Genomic DNA, 15,919 nt, shown 5'->3' with positions numbered 1-15,919 from the left:
TGTTAAATTCAGTGAATATTTCCTGGCATCCCATTGTTTGTGTGCTCTCCAAAAGTCTAGAAATACAACACAAAGAAAGTGTCTCGGAGCGAGCAGCCAATCAGCAACAGGAGGCGCTCACACCCGTGCACGGAGCAGTGGGAGAGAGGAAGTTGTAAACACTGGTACATTCGAACATACTGGACCAGGGTCAGACTAGGACAAAAATTCAGTATTCGATGATAAAATGTATGAGTGGGGGTCTAGGGTCCCTCTCCCAGAAGATCTTGAGCATTAAACTCTTAATTTCCTGCATTCTCAAGACATTTTCTGCACCAATTTATGGAGTAAAAGTGTTAGCTTTGCTGCAGCAGTAGCGAGCTTTTGTATTTATATTACCTTCTATGTGTTTGTCTGCTCTTACTTCTTTTAAAATTACCTTTCTACATATCATTCCTAATTTCCACCAGATAAATAAACTAAACACAAGATCACAGATGTTGATTACTTTAGAGACTCCAGTCTCCACAGAGTTTTGTTGGACTGCTTTCAGTTCTTTTGCGCCATAATTATGGAACAACACTGGTGTCACCCATTTTAGAAATGTTATGGAGAATCATTATGATGGTGTTTGCATTTGTTTCCCTTGAATTGTACTTCTTGGCGTTCCTGGTCTGACTGGTGTAGGACTTATCTTGAGTCTTATAGTGGTTATTTTTGCTTAGCATAAAGAGAGGAGGCGGGGGAAACAGTTAGTTAGTCTGGCTCTATCCAAAGTTCACAAATAAAGAGCAGCTGTACCTCTCGTCCTTTGTGGTGATGACTATTTGTCCATAACTGACGTCTCCTGCTCCTCTCACTGCTGAGTAGACTGGTTCACTCTCTGGAAAATAAAACAAATACTAATTACATTACTGCAGGTACTACAAATAATACCAGTACTATTAGTGTATTTGGCTGTTTGCACTACTAGTAGTACTGCAACACACAATGATACTACTGCTATAGAAAGAATTTCCCTTTTCAGGTAGAATTATTATGTGTTTATTATAGACTTTATAAATGCCACTGTTGTGAAAAGAGAAAGACCAAATATAACTGCAGGGTATTTATCTTCTGTTAAAACAATTTCAGTACAAGGAACAAAATGGAAAGACACATCACCATCAGCTAAGCAGACCACACTATAGTGTGAAACCACAAGCTTCAGACCAAAGTTCACTGGAATAAACAGGCGGAAGTTGCTGCTGTGGTTTAGATCAGCAGAGTAGAAACAACCAAGTGCAGTATTAGTAGTTTGGTCTGTTGAGTCCGTCTTCGGTTTTATTTATAATTACTTAACCATAATTATTTACATTAAAACAAACAGATAAATGGATATCTGGCATCAATGATGATGGGGCAGTGGATGAGACACATGCTTTTGGTGTGAGAGACCTGGGTTCAATTCCCCAATAAACCAATATGTCTCTGAGCAAGACACTTAACCCCTAGTTGCTCCAGAGGTGTGCGACCTCTGACATACTTAGCAATTGTAAGTCACTTTGGATAAAAGCGTCAGCTAAATGTAATGTTTGAGGAAAAGACAACAGTCAAGATGTCTGTCTGATAGTGCTGTAGCTAAATTTAAGGATGCGATTTCATTATCAGATCACAAAGTAATGGAGGACTTCTATGCTAATTTCAGTCCCTCCCAAATCGATCATCTTGTTGATAGTGCTGCAGGCTCGCTGCGAATGACACTCGACTCTGTAGCCCCTCTAAAAAAGAAAATAATAAAACAAAGACGGTTAGCTCCATGGAAAAATACTGAAACTCGCAAATTAAAGCAAATATCGCGGAAACTTGAGAGGAATTGGCGTTCCACCAAAGTGGAAAATTCTCGTTTAATTTGGCAAGATAGTCTTAAAACTTATAGGAAGGCCCTCCGTAATGCCAGAGCAGCGTACTACTCGTTATTAATAGAGGAAAATAGGAACAACCCCAGGTTTCTCCCATAGCTCTCAGTAGTTACGACTTCATGAGCTTCTTTAATGATAAAATTCTAGCTATTAGAGACAAAATTCACCAAGACCTGCCCTCAACTGGCACCGACTTATCTCTAAACTCAGGAACCTTAGAAACAGCTGTAAAACCAGATATATGTTTAGACTGTTTTGCTTTCCTCAATCTTTACCTACTAACTTCAATAATTTCTTCATCTAAACCATCAACCTGCCTCTTAGACCCCATCCCGACTAGGCTGCTTATAGAAGTTCTACCCTTAGTCAGCACTTCTATACTAGATATGATCAATCTATCTTTATCAACAGGCTATGTACCACATTACTTTAAAGTAGCTGTAATTAAACCTCTTCTGAAAAAGCCCAAACTTGATCCAGATGTTTTTGCCAACTATAGACCTATATCTAACCTTCCATTTCTCTCTAAGGTTCTGGAGAAAGCAGTTGCTAAACAGCTATGTGACTTTCTACAGAGCGGGATTTAGAGCTCATCATAGCACAGAGACAGCACTGGTGAAAATGACAAATGACCTCCTTATTATTGCATCAGACAAAGGACTTGTCTCTGTACTGGTTTTGTTAGATCTTGGTGCTGCATTTGATACCATTGACCATCAGATCCTATTGCAGAGACTGGAACATTTCATTGGCATTAAAGGAACCGCTCTAAGCTGGTTTAAGTCTTATTTATTAGATCAATTTCAGTTTGTACATGTTAATGATGAGTCCTCCATTCACGCCAAAGTTAGTCATAGAGTTCCTCAAGGATCTGTCCTCGGACTAATCCTCTTCACTTTATATATGCTTCCTTTAGGCAATATTATCAGGAAACATTTCATAAACATAAATTGTTATGCAGGTGATACTCAGTTATATCTATCAATCAAGCCAGATGAAACTAATCAGTTAGCTAAACTTCAAATGTGCCTTCAGGATGTTAAAACCTGGATGACCTTTAATTTTCTAATGTTAAACTCAGATAAAACTGAAGTTATTGTTCTGGGGCCCAAGCACCTCTGTGACGCATTATCTAAAGATATAGTTTCACTTGATGGCATCGCCCTGGCCTCCAGCACCACTGTGAGGAATCTTGGAGTTATCTTTGATCTACAAAGCTCTTAATGGTCAGGCACCATCTTATCTTAAAGATCTCATAGTACCTTACTACCCCACCAGAGCACTGCGCTCCCAGAATGCAGGGTTACTTGTGGTTCCTAGAGTCTCCAAAAGTAGACTAGGAGCCAGAGCGTTCAGCTATCAAGCTCCTCTCCTGTGGAACCATGTTCCAGTTTGGGTTCAGGAGGCAGACACCATCTCCACATTTAAGACTAGGCTTCCTCTTTGATAAAGCTTATAGTTAGGGCTGGCTCAGGTGAGTCCTGAACCATCCCTTAGTTATGCTGCTATAGGCCTAGACTGCCGTGAGATTTCCCATGATGCACTGAGCTCCTCTCTCCTCTACTTTCATTCCCTCTGTATGCAACCTCATCCCATTAATGCATGTTACTAACTCAACTTCTCCCCTTTCTGGTAGTCTTGTGCTTTCTCGTCCCTCTCTCTCTCTCCTATCACTTCCTGCAGGTTTTCTGGCTCTGGAGCTGTGGAGTCTGGATCTGTGGTTGCGAGTCACCTGCTGCCCCCGTGTTCCTGCTCGACACCCTCTGCTACAATTATTGTTACTAGTCCTATTGTTATTATTGTTATTATAATCATTAACATTACGATTATTATCATTAACACTACTATAAATATCTGTACCATTTTTCATTTAGTCTATAGCAACATCACCTTTACTGTCTGTACCTCTGTGTGTATACTGTGTAGGCTGCCTCCCTCCCCTCTCTCTCTCTTTCTCTCTTTCTCTCTGTTCCTCTCTCTCTCTCTCTCCCCCTCTCTCTCTCTCTCTCACCCCAACCGGTCGAGGCAGATGGCCGCCCACCCTGAGTCATGGTTCTGCTCGAGGTTTCTGCCTCTTAAAAGGAAGTTTTTCCTTGCCTCTGTCACCTAGTGCTGCTCTTGGTGGGAACTGTTGGACTTCTGTAAATAGCATCACAGACCTGCTGTTTTATGAAAAGCGCTGTGAGATAACTGTTGTTGTAATTTGGCGCTATATAAATGAAATTTAATTGAAATTGAATATCCACATAATTAATGTGCTTTCCTATTAAAATGCCCTCACTTTCTGTAGCCATCTTCACTGACCCAAATCTAATTCTGACTGCAACACAATAAATAACCATCTTTTAAAGAAAAGGGGCCAAACATTATGTCCTCAAATTTACCCACTATTACATTTTTTTTTTCAGTTTACGAAAACAATACTTTATACAAATGCTTTAACATATTCAAAGATACTCAAATTTGCTCTGCAATATGCTCTCAAAACCCATATTGCAATGTAAACATATCAGGATGTCACACAAAATACAAAATGATTGCCTTTATAAAAGTAAAATCCAAAGTGAATCAATATGTCGATGTAAATGAGGTAGAGTTCCAGATTGTGTTTGGATGGGTGCCATTACATAAAAGAAAGACCGGCCTTTCCAAAAGAGCTCAAAATTGTCAATAAAATCTACGTCGCCGGTTCTACAGGTTAAATGCAGGCAGGTGTGGAGGCCGAGGATTGGCCCAGAGATAAAGAGCCGAACACCATGGACTGTGAAGGACTCGAGGAGCTTGCTCAAGTCCTGTTTCATGACACGATCCTGCACAAAGGAGTGTTAGTACAGAATTTTTACAGACTATCACACACCTTCAATTAATGCGTTTCAGCAAAACACATAAAAGTACAACGTTTCCCATATTTTTTGATATACAGTACGCATGGTTTCGAATTACGCGGGGGGTTAGGGGGATTTGACCCCCCTAATTAAGTATTGGACCCCCCCAAAAGAGGCAAAAACAACAGTTCAGGGAGGTCTTTCTTACCAGTATTTGTAAATATTAAATATATTTCCCAAATTCATGGCTTTTATTCAAGAATCTTAAAATACGCCTAAAATGGACCGTACCATTTCCTAACCTTGACATCTGACCGACACAGAAAACCATTTGGGACAGCATGTTAGGATGACTGACAAGCAGGTGCAAAATAAAACTGAGTGAAAACACTAAATCTCACCACAATTCCACACACATATTAACTTCAGCACCTCTGATAAAGCTCACAGTTCCACAGGGGAAGGTTGCGCTACATGAGAGCTTGTGTGATTTACGCCTATTCAAGTTTTAATGCTCTGTATTTGTCCAGCATTTTTTTAATATTTGTTTTAGTCTTTGCGACCACTCAAAGCGCTTTTACACTACAACGCATTCACCCACATTTATACACTGAGCCTAACAGAAACTAACATTCACACATTCATACACCGATGGAACAGTCATCGGGGGAAATTTGGGGTTCAGTATCTTGCCCAAAGACACTTCGTCATGCAGCCTGGAGGAGCCGGGGATTGAATTGCTGATCTTCTGATCAATGGGCAACATTGCTCTACCTCCTGAGCCACAGCCATACACACTCAAACTAAAATATCTGAAAAGGCTGCAATTCACCTTTGAATTTGTGCAAACGGTCCTGATGGAGCTTGATGGAAAAAAAGATGACCCAAAAGTCAATAGAATGAGCACCCAGCTATACAGCACAGACTTTGGATCAATTTATAAGAGCTTGTGCTTACATGGCTGCATTTGTACTGCAGTATTTACAAATGTGATTGCCCAAGTTTAAAAATTACCAGCCTCACAGGCCGAGTGTTCTAAACAACTGGAGAGAATAATTGCAGTGTTTGCACATATTTGTACGGCAGATAGGTTAGATTTTCAGACCAGAGGCCCAGGAGCTTTCTATCTTGAGAACTGAAGAGATCTACGAAAGCCATCTAAAAATCCTTGAAGAAAATCATTTGGATAACTGCTGAAGTTAAGAGGAGGAAATGTGTTCTGTCAAAAAACCCTTTCAATGTTCCTAACTTGTGATTCCATCAAGTCAGAGATACTCAAATTCACAAACTTTGTGGGCTTGTAATTTTAGTTTGAGTTATGACATCTAAATTAACCTTGTTCTATTAAATGTAGAGCTTCCACACCGTGGGAAACTCTACATTTCCACTTTTATGGGGAGAGGCATGTGGGCCTGCCACAGACCGCCCACCACAATGAGAGCAGGCCTGCCCATCATTTACTCATGTCAAGGCATGCTGTGCTCTCTCTCTTTTTCCTACATAAACACATACATGGCCTGCATGCGGCGTATTTTTTTATGTTTTGATGTAGAGTACAACAAACATACTCAGGAGAGGATATTTTCATTATGAAACAGGCTTTTTTTTACTTAAGCAACATTACAAATTTAAAAAATCTGTTGTTATTTTAGGAAGTAATTCAAATTTAAATTTCGTTATCTTTGCTTATATTAAGAATGAACATCATTATGCTTGACTCACACAAGGCGGCATGTGCGCCGCTTTATGGCTGCGCCATGGTTTTGACCCGTCCTCAGCCCTGCGTCAACTCACACTGGAAACGTTTCAGAAGCATCCTTTTGTGTGCTTCTGCTACCGATCACAGCGCTCTGTGAGCCGTTTTCCTCCAGTTCCCTGCAGGGCTGAATTTCCCACCTGGGGCATTTCAGAATAAGACTTCCTGCATGGCTCAACTGCTCTGTGCTGCTTGACGTGTCTTCCGTCAAAAAAGGCCGGCTGCAGAGAGCCGCTTCTAGGACGCGTTGCGGCGCTTCTAGTGTGAGCACAAGCATTGACAACAATGGCAGCGATTAGGTACAGCAGCCGCAACGCGGCGCACATGCCACCTGTGTGAGTCCGGGGTTAGTGCTGGACTGCATAGGCCCCCCTAGCAGCTGGGCCCCAGAATGCTTTCCCCTTTTCCCCCCCTGCCTAAGAGAGGCAGGTTTTGCCCCAGCCCATCAGGGAGGCGTCTTTGAAGACTGAGATATGCAACATGGTCCTGCCCAGGGGGACCCGGTCCCACCAGTAGGCTAGTTCCAAACCCCCCTGCGGTGAGAGGGTCTGCAACAGGCAGTATGGACGCAAAGCAACTTATTTGAGAAACAACATACAAGTGTAATACTTACCTGAAAAAAAGAATCAATAAAACATGATTACCTTTGCTGTGTCTGATTGGCTGCTGTAGGTGATGTGATATTTTGACATGACTGTATGTGATGTCATCCTCCCCAACTTCTTCTTCAGCAGCTGAATGAACCAAAAGGAGCAGAAATTTAAAAGCTTACTAAATGGACCCTGTGAGATTGTTTTAATATCAGCAGCAATGTAATTTATGAGAATCCTGATGGACGTCTGACTTTAAGAAACAGCTTGTAATTATTTGTACGTCCAGAAATGTAAATATCAGCAGTAAAATGTGAACTGCAGCACATGGCCGTAAATAAATTGTGGAAAACAATTTGTGTGTTTTGTGTCTGTGTCTAACCTTTAGGTTTCCTATGGATGCATCGTCTCACCAGTAGAACAAGTAGAATCAGTGGAACCAGTAGAACCAGCACACAGAAATATTGAACGGAGAGAGGAGGAGAGGGGGAACCGGGAGGTGAGGTGGGTGAGGAAGTGGAGGAGGAACCAGGAGGAGGGGTGGCTTTCACTAAAATGTACAAAAAAATGTAATTAATGGCACATAAAATAAATCTGCACAGTAGTGCTCAGCCAGCTAGTAACCAGCCTGATCCCCGGTCTATTAGCAGCCAGCATGTTTCTCAGCCTGATAGCTGCACGCTAGCCAACATCCTCCGGTTAGCGCTGCCGCGACTAGACACCTTCCTGATCCCCGGCTCCCCCAGGTTATAGTCAATTGTCTGACTGACACCTGCTACTGTTCTTCATCGGTGGTCCGACCGACACCTATTCCTTGTTAAAGTCACACAAATCCTTACGCTTACTTATTTTTCCTCCTTCTAACACATCAGCTATGAGGACACAATGTTCACTTGCTGCCTAATATAACCTACACACTGACAGGTGCCATTGTAACAAAACGATCAGTGTTATTCACTTCTCCTGTCAGTGGTCATAATGATATGGCAGTGATATTGGTGTATATTGACTTCTGTTTTGTTCATTGCCATTGTTAGTTGAGTGTCCCTGCTTGATTCTGTGAAGTTTTGAATGTCCTTGCTGGATATTACCTGATGGACTTTTTACCTGTGTTTGCGTAACGGTTCTCCCCGAGGTTGTACTACTCCTGACTTGAACCGGCAACCTTGGGTAAGGGAGGAGGCTGGCTAACGAGGAGGCTAAATCCCAAGGGCGCTAGTCTTGGTCGCCTCAGTGTTGTAGGGTGAGGTTTATTCACTGCACAGCCATCTATCTTCTGTTACATTTGGACTTGCCTGCAACTCAGTTAATGTAAGCCTTATTTTCTGTTTTGGTATTTTTGGATTAAACATTGCAAACTGAACAAGCAATTCTCAGTTTCTTGCATTTGGGCCCAAACCCTGTTTCACATTGTGCAAATCCTGACTGGTTTAGGCAAAGTTCAAATATCAAACGGTGGGTTAAATGCTAATAAATTCTAAACTCTTGTTTCTTTGCAATCAATGTAGAAGTTTGAGAATTATCTTTGAGCTCTTCACCTGTGACAGAGATCCAGCTGGATGGAGACTCTCCACGACCGCTGATGTTACACTTGTAGAGGCCTTCATCAGACTTGTTAACATGGTGGATGGTCATGTGACCTGTAGGCTCAGTCCTGATGAGGGAGCCATCTTTATAGAAACCAGCTGTGAGGTTGGAGGGAGGGGTCTGTGTTTTACAGTGCAGAGTGACATCATGTCCCTCCATCACAGGGAGGACAGGACTCTGCAGGATCACTGGTCCACCTCAACACAGAGACAAACTACAGCATTTCATCATTTACACACAGCTTCATCAACACTAACTCCACAGTCTGATCTTACCAGTGACAGTGATGTTGATGGTGTTACTGGTTGCTCCCTCTCTGGACTCACACCAGTAAACTCCGCTGTCCAATGGCAGGATGAAGCTGATGTAACAGGAAGAACCAGCTGATTTTCCCCAGTCAGCTCCACACTCAGACAGCCCTTCTTCACTCGTGTTCCTCCTCAGTGTCCATCCAGCAGAGCTGTCGTCCTCCTCACAACTCAGAGAGAAACTGTCCTTCAAGCAGCTGAGAGCTGCTGGGACTCACAGTCAGAGAGGCTGGAGGAAGAGATATAGAGATGTGGTTAGAGATGATCAATTCCATTTTTGAAAATAATTATTTTCTCCACATTCTGGCAGTTTTTTAACTAAAACAGCAATTTATTATTAACTTTGTTAACTGTGTTATGTCTAGGCTAGTGCAGGACTAAGAGAATGAGGAGTTAGATAAAAGACAAATATTTACTGCAAGGTTGAAGGGATGGCGAGATTGAGCTGGCGAACACATACTGTACATTTATCTAATGCTTTGATCCAAAGCGACCAACAATTATAATACATGTCAGAGGACACGCAACTCTGGAGCAATGAGGGGTTAAGCGTGTTGCTCAGGCACACAATGGTGGATGTGTCACATTGGGGAATTGAACCCGAGAATCTCACACAAAAGGCAAGCATCTTATCCACTGCTCTGAGCCGAGTTGGTGGCTGCTCTGCAGAGCAGGTTGGAACCGTACCTACCTGAGAGTCAAGACTGAGAGGCTGAACTGAGCTGGTCCAGAACAGAATTTAGGAACATATCAGACCAACGGACGTCCAAGGAGAGCAGACGGGATCAGCGCTATTTCCGGTAGCGGGATTAAAACACGTTGTTATGCAAAGTTCACTTTTAACTTTTAACTCATAGCCTACTACAAGTTCTTCTTCAGTTGGCCTAATACAGCCTAATGATTTAAATGTCTAAAATTAATAAACCCCATAACTGGCACACTGCTCTTGTCATTATTCAGTTTGCTCCCACACAGCTGAGGGCTTAATATTGAACCCTAACCCTTTCCCTTTGATGCAAACTGGAGCATTACGGTCACTGCTTTGAGCAGAGGTCAGGTGCGAAAAATACCTCTACATTCGAATCTCAAAATTAAAAATCTAATGTGTACCCGAACGATCGAATATTCGAATGTTCGTGTCTGTTGAACTTTGCACTTGTGTTGTTGGTTCTGCTTGGTTCTACTGCTAACACCTTGCCATTATTTGGAGTTTCTTTTCACAACTGCTTGTATCATTTGGATTTTTGCCTTTTGTTACCATGGATTACCTACCTTTCCTGACTTCCTCAGTTGCATTGTCTAGATTATGTTTTTCTGTAAGTTTGATCACATAGTTTTTACCGTTTATTAAATGATTAAGCTCAGCTTGCTGGTCAAATTATCTGCATTTGGGCCCAAAACCTGTTCATATCTGGCAAACCCTGAACCATTCCTCATATTCCTACATTGTCTCTTTCTATGCTTCGTACTGCTGAACTGATCCCCGTGTTTCAGGCGCTGAGTTAAACTTTGAGTCAAACTTAAGTTGCTGGGGATAAATATTAAGCTGGGAATCATTTTGTTTGTTACACTTCATTTTTTGCATTCTGGGGGAATTTTCTGCACCAATTTCTGCCTTTACAGCAGTATTATTTAATGGTGGAAATGTTTTTATTTGTGTAAAGCATGTTAGATCCCGAGTTACCCCTGTCCACGAGGTACTGGTCGAGCTCTCTGTGTTAAACGGTCCGATCCTCCAGGCCTATGGGTATTACCCTATTGACTGTTTATTCTGATGTCAAAGAGATTAGGCTAGCTTCTAATCGTCTTCATCCAAACCTACCTTGCTTTCTCTGAAATAGCCCAATACCCAAATTCCACCTTAGCCACGCCTGTTAGTGACAGCTCTCTTCTTACTGATCAGTGCACTTGGTTTGGTTGCTAGGATAATATTTAGTGGAAAATAGGCCCCAAGGATGAGTTAATTTCTTTGGCTAGAGCAACCTATAAGAAACTTTAGAAGAACACACTATGAATTACTGCCCTGATAAAGAAATAATTTCACTGTCTATTACTTGTACTTGAAATACAGTGATTATATTTTTATGAAAAACTTATACTGAGTAAAATTGATAAAAAATGTCTAAAATTCAAAACATGTCTAACATTCAAAACCTGATTAAAAGAGCTGAGCTTGAGTAATTTGGATGTTATTTGGAAAAAAGCTGTCCTTTCTTCACTGTAGATCTGCAGATTCTTAAATTCATTAATTTTAATTCAGTTATAAACTCCTAAACTTTAATAGACCCTGTGTGTCAGCATGTATTTGTCTTTTTTAAAATGTTTACCTGCCCTATACTCTGATATACATGACATTATTGCCCTGCTGACATGGTAGAATCCCCTTCAGACTGTCTGACAGACACGGACACATGGAATGAGAAGGAGCAGAACTAAAATCTTGTATACTATATATACAAAATATTAGGTGTTTCCGCTTCCCTGGTAGCTGCAGTGCAGCTCTTGTTTCTGAATTACATTTTTATACCAGCGGTTTTAGCTTTGGCTCCAGTCTGCAACACTGTGGCCATCAAAACTGCATCCAGTGTTTTATTGTATTTGTAAAGTGGCTGTTTCCCTCCCCAAACACTGTCCTAAACACTGACTGTTCTGTCAGGGAGAGAATAACTTTTCAGCTGTGACAGAAGAAGTTTTCTCACCTTGGTTTGTTGTGCAGCTCAGCAGTGAGGTCAGAACTAAAGAGAAATCACACTCAGGTTGGTTTGAGGTTTTACATGCGACAAGACATCTGGACTTTACACCAGACAGAACAACCTGCTTGTAGTGAACAGAAAAACAGCCACACATTGATATTAGATCTGGAAATAACATCCATCTGTTGTCAACGTCTTATCCTGCTTACCCAAACTTGACCAGTGCATGAAAAAACATTTTTCACTCACCGTAAGTAAAATTCTAAGGGAAGATTTTCGAAAATTAGTTAAATGTAATACCAATCTGGTTGTTTGATACAGTAGATCCCTTGATTCTTTTAAATAGACTTCACAATCTGATTGGCTTCTCTGGTACTGTTTTTAACTGGTTCAAATTGTATCCTATTGATAGAGAATTTTTTGTTAAGTATGGATGAATGCTTGTCTAAAAGTTAAAAAAAATATTTGTGGGGTTCAATTTGAGGTCCCTTGACTTTTTAACCTCTACATACTGCCACTTGGAAATGTTATCAGGAGGCACGGCACAAATTTCCATAGCTATGCTGACGACACACTTTACATTGACATGTCTCCTGATGACTCTGAAGCTAAAGCTCAGAGACAAACTTAATGTGAAACTACGATGCAAACTATACTGGCATTAAATCCTTGTCAACAAGTGAAAAACCCAGGAAGAAGTAACAAAAACTAGAAGTTGTCTTTGATTCAGATCTGAGTTTTGAGCCGCACATTAAAAACATAACTCTACAATTCTCTCTGAAGCCAACACAAAGACACTAATGTGCTATTACCTGCATAACTGTAATGTTCTGGTTTCTTGTCTTCTTAAAAAGAATACAGCTCAATTACTTGACCAGGACAAGAAAGAGAGCACACATTGCATCGATTGCAATGGCTACCTGTCTACCTGGTTTACAAAAACTCTTACTGTTCTTGGTAGAACCTTAGATTTGCTCCTAACTAATAAACCCTCTCGAGTCCTCAGGCCTTCTAGTAGAGGGCCAAAACTGTGACATCTTACATCAGTTTTTGTGAGGACATGTGTGTGCCGACCAAAACCTTCCGCACATACAACAACCAAAAACCCTGGTTCACAGCAAAACTCAGGCAGCTTTGTTAGACCAAAGCAAAGGCCTTCAGAAGTGGGTGATAAAAGCTGCAAAGAGGAGCTACACCTAAAATCTAAATAACAGCTTTGCAGCCAACGATCCTGTTTCAGTGTGGAGAGGTCTGCGGACACTCACTAACTACAAGAGACCATCCCCCAACACTGCTGGTACACAACAACTGGCAGACTAGCTGAATGGCTTTTATTGTAGGTTTGAAAAGCCCACAGTCACACCTCTCCCCTGCTCCAACACCATCTTCAAACAATCACCTTCCCCCTCTAAAAACGCTTCCACCCCCCCTCTCTGACCCCGGATCAGAGAGGGGGGGTGGCAGGGGTGGCTGAAGATCTGTGAAGAGGATGTGAGCAACCTCTTCCAAAAGCAGAAGATCAGGAAGGCTCCTGGTCCAGACGGTGTGTCTCCATCCTGTCTGAAAATCTGCGTAGACCAGCTGGCCCTCATCTTCACACAGGTCTTCAACAAATCACTGGAGCTGTGTGAAGTTCCCTCCTGCTTCAAATGTTCAACAATCATCCCGGTCCCCAAAAAACCCTCAATCTCTGGACTAAATGACTACAGGCCCGTCGCCCTGACATCTGTAGTCATGAAGTCCTTTGAAAGACTGGTGTTGGCCCACCTGAAGGACATTACAGGCCCCTTGCTGGACCCCCTGCAGTTTGCCTACAGGGCTAACAGGTCAGTGGATGATGCAGTCAACTTGAGATTGCATTACATCCTGCAACACTTTGACTCTCCAGTGACATATGCAAGGATCCTGTTCGTGGACTTCAGCTCGACGTTCAACACCATCATCCCAGACATCCTCAACACCAAACTCACACAGCTCACTGTGCCAGCCTCCACCTGTCAGTGGATCACAGACTTCCTGACTGACAGGAGTCAGCAGGTGAGACTGGGGAACATCACATCCAGCACCCGGACTATCAGCACTGGCGCCCCCCCAGTGGTGTGTGCGCTCCCCACTGCTCTTCTCCCTCTACACCAACGACTGCACCTCAAGAGGCCCATCTGTCAAACTCATTGCCATCGGCCTCATCCGGGACGGTGATGATTCGGCCTACAGACGGGAGGTTGATCAGCTGGCTCTCTGGTGCGGTCAGAACAACCTGGAGCTTAACATGCTCAAAACTGTGGAGATGACCGTGGACTTCAGGAGGAGCCCCCCCACTCTGCCCCCCATCACCATACTCAACAGCCCTGTGTCTGCTGTGGAATCCTTCAGGTTTCTGGGATCCACTATTTCCCAGGACCTGAGCCCAACACTGACACCATCATCTAGAAGACCCAGCAGAGGATGTACTTCTTGCGTCAGCTCAGGAAGTTTAACCTGCCTAAGGAGCTGCTGATCCACTTCTACGCAGCCATCATCCAGTCTGTCCTCTGCACCTCCATGACTGTCTGGTTTGGATCTGCCACCATCTGCCACCAAAAAGGACAGGAGCAGACTACAACGGACAGTCAGGACTGCAGAAAAAATAATTGGTGCCAACCTGCCCTCCATTCAGGACTTAAACATTTTCAGAGTCAGGAAACGTGCAGGAAACATCACTGCAGATCCATCTCACCCCGGACACAACCAGCTTCTCCCCTCTGATAGGCGCTACAGAGCTCTGTACGCCAAAACTAACAGACTCAGGAACATTTTCTTCCCAGAAGCCATCACTCTGATGAACAGCTGACTCTGACTCACAGTGTCACTCTGACATGTACATAATAATTATAATAACATTTTACTCTTGCATCCTTTGCACTCTGATCACTGCACTATTTGTCAATATGTCTGTATTGTTTTGTTCATAGCGTATATATTTTTGTGTGGTCTACACTGTAGCCTGTGTCTGATTTATTTTATTATTGTATTATTGTGTTATTGTATCATTGTATGAGTAAGCACATTGTGAGCAATGTACAATCCTGAGTCAAATTCCTCGTATGTGTAGACATACCTGACAATAAAGCGGATTCTGATTCTGATTTTAATTATCCCTAAAGTCAGGACAAAAAATCATCTCCGGCGTCTCCGAAACAGCCATCCTGAAGACTGGAGGGCAGCAGAGAGTGTTGAGATTTTCAAAAGCAAACTCATAACCAACCTTTTTAGTCTAGTTTTAATTAAACTTTAATATACTTCAATAAACAGTCAATTAATAAATACATTAATTGAAAATCAACATGTTACCTGTGTTCTAATATATGCAAATTTGTGCATCAATTAACCATTAAGTAGATCAAGTAACAGCGAGCAGTTGTTACTGTAGTCACTGTGGGTTTGGTTTCTAATTTGGATATAATTTGATATAATAGTGTCTAAATATAGAATCTTTCGGGTTAATAATTAAACAGCGTAATAGTTTTGGCCTGATACAAAATACGGCTTATTACATTTTATTACACATTCAAAACTACTGGAACTACTTGTTATAAGGTATGTCTTATTGTTCTTTGCTGACATATTACCAAATAATGATAAGTGACATTCCTGCTCTCTTGTCGTAGCTAAAATGTATTTGATGTGTTGATGCTGTTGGGTTGAATCAGTCTTGTTCTTCACTCTGTAACTCGCTGCTGCTTTCAAAAACACCAGAAATGTTTTATCAGTAATCTTTGAGACAACTTGGAGACAAACATTCACACATTAAGTAGATTCTTACTTACCAAGCAGCCACGGTAAAAGTGATTCCTCCATTTTAGATCTTGGTCATCTGAGATCAGCACATTAACGGTTATTACTCACAAAACCCACCTCCTCCCTTTTCTTTCTGTAGCATTGTTGTGGTTTTCTCAAGCAGTTGGCAGGAAATGGGCTTTATTTTTCATGCATTTATAATATAGAGTAGAACAATGGTCTTTAAACATCACATCGCCAGTTAACAAAATAACTGACAGCTTGTGCACAACTGACATCAGAATCTCAGTAACATCCACATCACATTGCAGTGGGTTTCACCAGGACAGGTAACCTGTATGTCTTTGGACTGTGAGAGGACACATTAGCAAGGCTGGACAGACAGTGCTGTCTTGACTCGGTTTAAACAGTCTTGACTATTGGCTAGTCTGTGGAAAGTGTCCATGTTGTAACAATGATAATGACCTCAGATCAGACCAGGACAAGTCCTCATATGTCCTGAT

The 15,919-nt window shown here is 41.9% G+C and overlaps 1 protein-coding gene and 1 long non-coding RNA gene across 3 annotated transcripts in view; one reads left to right on the top strand and one right to left on the bottom strand.

Moving 5' to 3' along the window:
• LOC119911648 (programmed cell death 1 ligand 1-like) overlaps positions 1-15,919 on the top strand; it is a 101,254-nt gene that overhangs the window by 45,562 nt on the left and 39,773 nt on the right. The window lies entirely within an intron of this gene.
• On the bottom strand, positions 791-7,741 carry LOC119911707. Its single transcript, XR_005445990.1, has 3 exons — positions 7,434-7,741; positions 7,106-7,195; positions 791-862 (listed from the first exon to the last, which is right to left on the bottom strand). It is a non-coding gene; the product is annotated as an uncharacterized LOC119911707 (long non-coding RNA).

This window comes from Micropterus salmoides, unplaced genomic scaffold (assembly GCF_014851395.1).
Source record: "Micropterus salmoides isolate LMB-PRFRI ecotype aquatic unplaced genomic scaffold, ASM1485139v1 Ms_hic_scaffold_2, whole genome shotgun sequence".
In the NCBI taxonomy this organism is placed as follows: domain Eukaryota; kingdom Metazoa; phylum Chordata; class Actinopteri; order Centrarchiformes; family Centrarchidae; genus Micropterus; species Micropterus salmoides.
This window is presented reverse-complemented; position numbering and strand designations above follow the sequence as displayed.